Here is a 6,583-nt window from a genome sequence, read left to right as displayed (position 1 = left end):
ACCAATGTCAGGGAGAGTTTCACCTATATTTTCTTCTAGGAAGTTTATATTTTCAGGTCTTAAATTTAAGTCCTTAATCCATTCTGAGTTGATTTTTGTATGTTGTGTGAGATGAGGGACTAATTTGATTCTTCTGCATGTGGATATTCAGTTTTCTTAGAATAATTTGTTGAAGTTACTCTTATTTTCCCATTGTGTGTTCTTGGTATCTTTGCTGAAAATCAATTGATTGTAAATATGTGAATTTATTTCTGAGCTCTCTATTCTTTTCTATTAGTCTACGTGTTCGTTTTTGTGCCAAAACCATGCTGTTTTGATTACTGTAATTTTGTAGTAGATTTCTCCTCTTCTCTCCTCTCCTCTCCTCTCTTCTCTTCTATTTTTTTTTTGTTTTGTTTTGAGACAGGATCTCACTCTGTTGCCCAGGCTGGAGTCCAATGGCATGAACATGGCTCACGGCAGCCTCAACCTCCTGGGCTCCAGTGATTCTCCTACCTAAGCCTCCCGAGTAGCCAGGACTACAGGCATGTGCCATCATGCCCATTTGATTTATTTTTGTAGAGATACGGACTCACTATGTTGTCCAAGCAGATCTTGAAATTCTGGGCTCAAGCAGTCCTCTTGGCTTGTTGGGATTATAGGCATGAGCCACTGTGGCCAGCCTATAGTAGATTTTAAAATCAGGTAGTATGATGCCTCTAGTTTTGTTCTTTTTGCTTAAATTGCTTTGGCTAGTCAGGGTCTTTCATGGCTTCATATGAATTTAGGATTTTTTTTTTCTATCTGTGAGAAATGTCATTGGGATTTTCAGAGCATCTACATTGAATCTATAGGTCACTTTGGATAGTATGGATTTTTTTAAACAATATTTATTATTTCAATCTATGAACATGGAATATTTTTTATACAGATTTTTGTATGTTGAATTTGTATCCTTCAATGCTATGGCATTTATTAGTTTTTGTGGTTGTTGTTGAAATCTTTTGGGTTTTCTATGTATAAGATCCTGTCATCTGCAAAGAGGAGAATTCAACTTCTTTCTTTTCTATTTGGATATTTTAAAATTCTTTCTCTTGCCTAGCTCTATCTAGGAGTTCCATTATGTTAAATATAAGTGGCAAAAATGAGCATCCTTTTCCTGATCTTTGAGGAAAAGCTTTCAACATTTCATCATTGAATGTAATGTCAGCTTTAGTTTGTGATACTCCCAACATCAGGTGATCTGCCCTTCTCAGCCTCCCAAAGTGCTAGGATTACAGGCATGAGCCACCGCACCCAGCCATCTTTCTTTTTTATGTAGGAATTTATTACTATAAACTTTCCTGTTAAAACTATTTATATGTTTAATGTTTGTGGGTACATACTACCCACAAAAATATATATACTAGATATATATATTTATGGAGTACATGGTATATTTTGATACAGGCATGAAATACATAATAACCACATCAGGATAAATGGGGTATTTATCACTTCAAGCATTTATTATAATTACTTTTGCTGTATCCCATAAGTTTTGGTTTTTATGATGTGATTTTATTTTTGTTTGTCTCAATTATTTTTAAATTTCTTTATGTCTTTTTTTACCCATTAGTTGTATAGCAGTATGTCCTTTAGGAATTCTTTATGCTTAGAATAAAGTAGAGATAGCAGTGTCCATATCAGTTGTTCTTTTTAGAAAACCAGCTCCTGGATTCATTGATTTTTTGAAGGGTCTTTCACGTCTCCATCTCCTTCAGTTCTGCTCTGATCTTAGTAATTTCTTGCCTTTTTCTAGCTTTTGAATTTATTTGCTTTTGCTTCTCTAGTTCTTTTAATTGTGATGTTAGGGTGTCGATTTTAGATCTTTCCTGCTTTCTCTTGTGGGCATTTAGTGCTACAAATTTCCCTCTAAACACTGCTTCAGCTGTGTCCCAGAGTTTCTGGTATGTTGTGTTTTGTTTTCACTGGTTTCAATGAACTTATTTATTTCTGCCTTCATTTTCTTATTTACCCAGTAGTCATTCAGGAGCAGGTTGTTCAGTTTCCATGTAGTCGTGTGGTTTTGAGTGAGTTTCTTGATCCTGAGTTCTAATTTGATTGCACTGTGGTCTGAGTGACTGTTTCTTATGATTTCCATTATTTTGCATTTTCTGAGGAGTGTTTTACTTCCAATTATGTGGTCAATTTTAGAAGATGTGCAATGTGATACTGAGAAGAATGTATATTCTGTCTATTTGGGGTAGAGAGTTCTGTAGATGTCTATTAGATCTGCTTGGACAAGAGCTGAGTTCAAGTCTGGAATATGCTTGTTAATTTTCTGTCTCATTGACCTATCTAATATTGACAGTGGGGTGTTAAAGTCTCCCACTATTATTGTTTGGTAGTCTAAGTATCTATGTAGGTCTCTAAGAACTTGCTTTATGAATCTGGGTGCTCCTGTATTGGGTGTACATATATTTAGGATAGTTAGCTCTTCTTGTTGCATTGATCCCTTTACCATTATGTAGTGCCCTTCTTTGTCTTTTTTGATCTTTGTCAGTTTAAATTCTGTTTTGTCAGAGACTAGGATTGCAACCCCTGCTTTTTTTTTTTTTTTTGCTTTCCGTTTGCTTGGTAAATATTCCTCCATCCATTTATTTTGAGCCTATCTGTGTTTTTGCACTTGAGATGTGCACGTGAGATTTCCTGAATACAGCACACCAATGGGTCTTGGCTCTTTGTCCAATTTGCCAGTCTATGTCTTTTGATTGGGGCATTTAGCCCATTTACATTTAAGGTTAATATTGTTATGTGTGAATTTGATCCTGTCATTATGATGCTAGCAATATTTTCAGGAGGAGTCATGAGACACTGTCAAAGTTCAAGAAATAACTAAAAGCAAAAAATAACCTGAGACTCCTTTCTGCATTACCACCAGCTGCCCAGTACACTGGGTCACCTTTTACAGCAGTAAGCCCGGCAATCCATGCCACAAAAATCTTCACAAAACAAGAAGAAAAAGTACACAAAGAATTGTATTAAAACAGGCCAGGCACGGTGGCTCACGCTTGTAATCCCAGCACTTTGGGAGGCCGAGGCGGGCGGATCATGAGGTCAGGAGATCGAGACCACGGTGAAACCCTGTCTCTACTAAAAGTACAAAAAATATTAGCCGGGCGTGGTGGCGGGTGCCTGTAGTCCCAGCTACTCAGAGAGGCTGAGGCAGGAGAATGGCGTGAACCCGGGAGGCGGAGCTCGCAGTGAGCCGAGATTGCGCCACTGTACTCCAGCCTGGGCGACAGAGCAAGACTCCGTCTCAAAAAAAAAAAAAAAATTATATTAAAATAGTAACATACATTTGTGTGTATGAGGGAGAAATACTTAAATTTAAAATATTATATAATCACAAGAAAGCCCAGATATTCCTTGGGCAACCAAGAAAATTAAAGCCTGTTTTATATCCCAATATAGAAGAGAGACTTAATATAAGTAACAGTGTTCAGTGCTTGCAACCCAAGTCAATTTGTACTCATGTTAGATAAGTTTAAATTCTAAAGGCTACAAAAATCCTGATAAATCAAAGGGGAAAATTCATTTTAAAACAAAGTTATTCAAGATGAAAGAATGGCATGTCTTCAGTTAGAGAACTGCCTGCTATCAGGTGATTTCTTGCTAATGTGTTTAAAGATTTTGGACTTCTCAGCTTTGGTAGCCAAATCCACCACCACCTCCTTGTTTTTTCTGCTTGCCTTCATTGCTCTTGAGTTTCAGATCAATAAAGGGAGGCACCTTGAAAGCAAAAGACAGAGCAACTTGAGAAAAATTTAAGTTATTCACATTAAAGATCTGTTTCAGAGAATGGGAATCATAGGCTTGTATGTATGACTTATGTTTCCTGGGCTGACTTATGAAGAAAGTAATTCTTTTTAATCAGTTTCTCAAGTTGAGACTAAATGTCAGAAATTTTAGACCAGGAAAAGTCAAATTCACTTAATGGAATCTTGGATTGTTTCAAGTAGCAGAGAAAACCCAATTTTCTCTCCCATTTAGGCCTCTGGCTGTTCTACCCACTCAATGAATATATTCCTTAGGGTCATCTGGAGGGTCATACTGAACAATCCAGTCCACTTCAGTAATGTCCAGTCCTCTTGCTGCCACATCCGTGCACAATAGTGTTCCCAAATCTGCGTTGGAGAACTGGAAGAATGTGGTTGTATGCTTATTTTGCTTTTGCTTTTCATGAATAGCCAAGATGAGCAAATCAATGTAGTTCGGCAACTCATAGTGGTATTTCATGGACATACAAGATGAAAAGAAGACCATAAGCTTCTTCTTTCAGTTCTTAAGGAATGTAAAGAGCAGAAGGAATCTCTTTTCATAAGGACAAACAACATATCCTTGCTCAAGACCACACACTGTTTCATTAGCATTATCACCATCATCACCAACATACAACGGCTCCTTTTTCAGAGAAATCCTTGCCAGGTCTTCAACTTTTTGAGTTTGGGTGGCAGAAAAGATCATAGTCTGTCTATGTGTTGGCAAAAGTTTAATAATTTGCTTTAATTCCTCTTCAAACCCAACATCCAAGATATGATCAGCTTCATCAATAACCAGACACTGCAGGTTTTTATACATAAACCCTGGGGTATTCTGCATATGGTCCAGCAGACGGCCTGGTGTGGCCACAGTGATGTTGATCCCATTAGCAAGTTTCTGTGCTTCAGCAGATCTGTTATCCCACCCATTTCAACCCATAGGTATGCACGTCCTGAGTCATTAGCTCCTTAAGAACCACCAAAAATTTGCAAGGTTAGTTCTCTAACAGGTGAGAGAATAAGGACTCCCATTCCATTCCTGGGCATGAACTTTAACTTAACCATGAGTTCAACTGCAGGGATGAGAAAATCCAGGGTTTTACCACTTCCTGTTTTTGCAGCTGCTAGACGATCCCTGCTTTCCAGAAGTGGTCTTATACTTTTATGCTGAATTTCAGTCATATTTGTAAAACCCATTTCTTTTATTGCCTTCAGAGTGTTTTCATTGACAAGATTATATAGAGAAGCAAGTGAAGTATATTCAAAAGCTCCTGTCAGTCCCAGGGGCAGGCTGGGCACCTCACTGTCACCTTCATCATTATCTGGCTTCTCCACATTATTTTCTGTTTCTTTAGGAGTCTCGGCACTTTCTTCTTGAGATTCCTTTTTTTTTGTATCAGGCCCAGCATCATTCATCATTTTTCTTTTTTTCTTCTTCATTTTTGATTCTGGATTGGGAGACTGCATTGCTGCTTCTCCGTTGGTTAATACAGTGGATTTCTGGGGAGATTTTTAAACTTTTATATTTTACACTGTTTCTTGAGACACATCTCCACTTTGAGCTTCTGATAAGCCCACATTCATAGAATGTCTTGATTTTTTAACCTTTCCATCTCCCATTGTTTCTTCAGACACATCTCCATTTTGAGTTTCTGATAGGGTCAGATTTGAGGCCCCCTGCAACTGTAGGTTCCGCTGCTGCAATTTGAGGTTCTGCTTCTAGATCTTCTTGCACAGGAGTTTCATCAGCAGGTGAGACATGCTGTCCAAGAAGTGCCTAGACCAGGGCGCCACACAGTACAGCTACTGAATTCTCCGGGCTGATGTTACTTCCCTTCCGGCCGCGCGTGTGCTGCTCAGCCAACCAGAAATGCCTGTAGTAGATCTTTCTCACTATGTGGATTCAAACATGTCATGAGCCCATAATGTTTTTTAAACACAACTTATAATCAATGTCATCACATCTTTAACTTATTCTAGGCATGTTAAATTCTATTTATCCCCATATAATGTTATCATTAATAGAATAATGGATTTCAGAACAAAATCTAAATCGTTAAATAAAATAGAGATTAGGCAATATACAGGCTCTAGTATATTTTACATATAATATACTATCAACATTTAAATAAAAACTTGAGTTTGATAAATGACATTATCCTCGCAGGGGAAGATAAAATATTTTCCTTCACTCATTGCTAGGTTCACTGTGGCAGTCCTGATAACAAATGACGGATTAATAAAAGTATACACGTGTATTTAATAAGCTTTACATGACACAGGAGGCTTCATAAGGAAATGAAGACTCAAAGAAATGGATAAACCAGTGTATATTTTAAGCCAATGTATTGTTTTGTGGTAGATTTCATGAAGAAATCGACAATTGTGGAGCAGTATAATTGGGTAAAAAAGTATGATTAAAATGGCAATAAACTGGGGGGAACTTAGCAAGACTTGTTTATTCAGATTTGTCTCTGTGACTCGTGTCTTTGGAGGTAAGAATGTTTCTTTCCTCCAGGCATAGGGAGGGTATCTCTTCAATAAGTGTCTTGTGACCTGCTTCTGGAGAAATTCAGAAAATCCTTTTTAGGTTTTATCACTTGCTTCAGGAAAGAATGGCTCGGGGAAGGTAAAAATGACTTTTTGTCTTCTGATGTGTTTTCAAATGCCAAGGTGCCATATTTTGGGGTAGACTCTCCTGAAACCCATCATCTTTAAGAAGCAGCGCTATCTCTGTTGATTCTTCTCTATGGAAGGCATTAAGAACCCTACTGTTTTATCTCCTTCATTAATTCATTCAA

The 6,583-nt window shown here is 37.6% G+C and overlaps 1 pseudogene; it reads right to left on the bottom strand.

Moving 5' to 3' along the window:
* Positions 1-3,599: 3,599 nt before the first annotated feature.
* On the bottom strand, positions 3,600-5,584 carry LOC129492504 (ATP-dependent RNA helicase DDX18-like; annotated as a pseudogene).
* Positions 5,585-6,583: the final 999 nt, after the last annotated feature.

This window comes from Symphalangus syndactylus, chromosome 11 (assembly GCF_028878055.3).
Source record: "Symphalangus syndactylus isolate Jambi chromosome 11, NHGRI_mSymSyn1-v2.1_pri, whole genome shotgun sequence".
Lineage (NCBI taxonomy): Eukaryota > Metazoa > Chordata > Mammalia > Primates > Hylobatidae > Symphalangus > Symphalangus syndactylus.
This window is presented reverse-complemented; position numbering and strand designations above follow the sequence as displayed.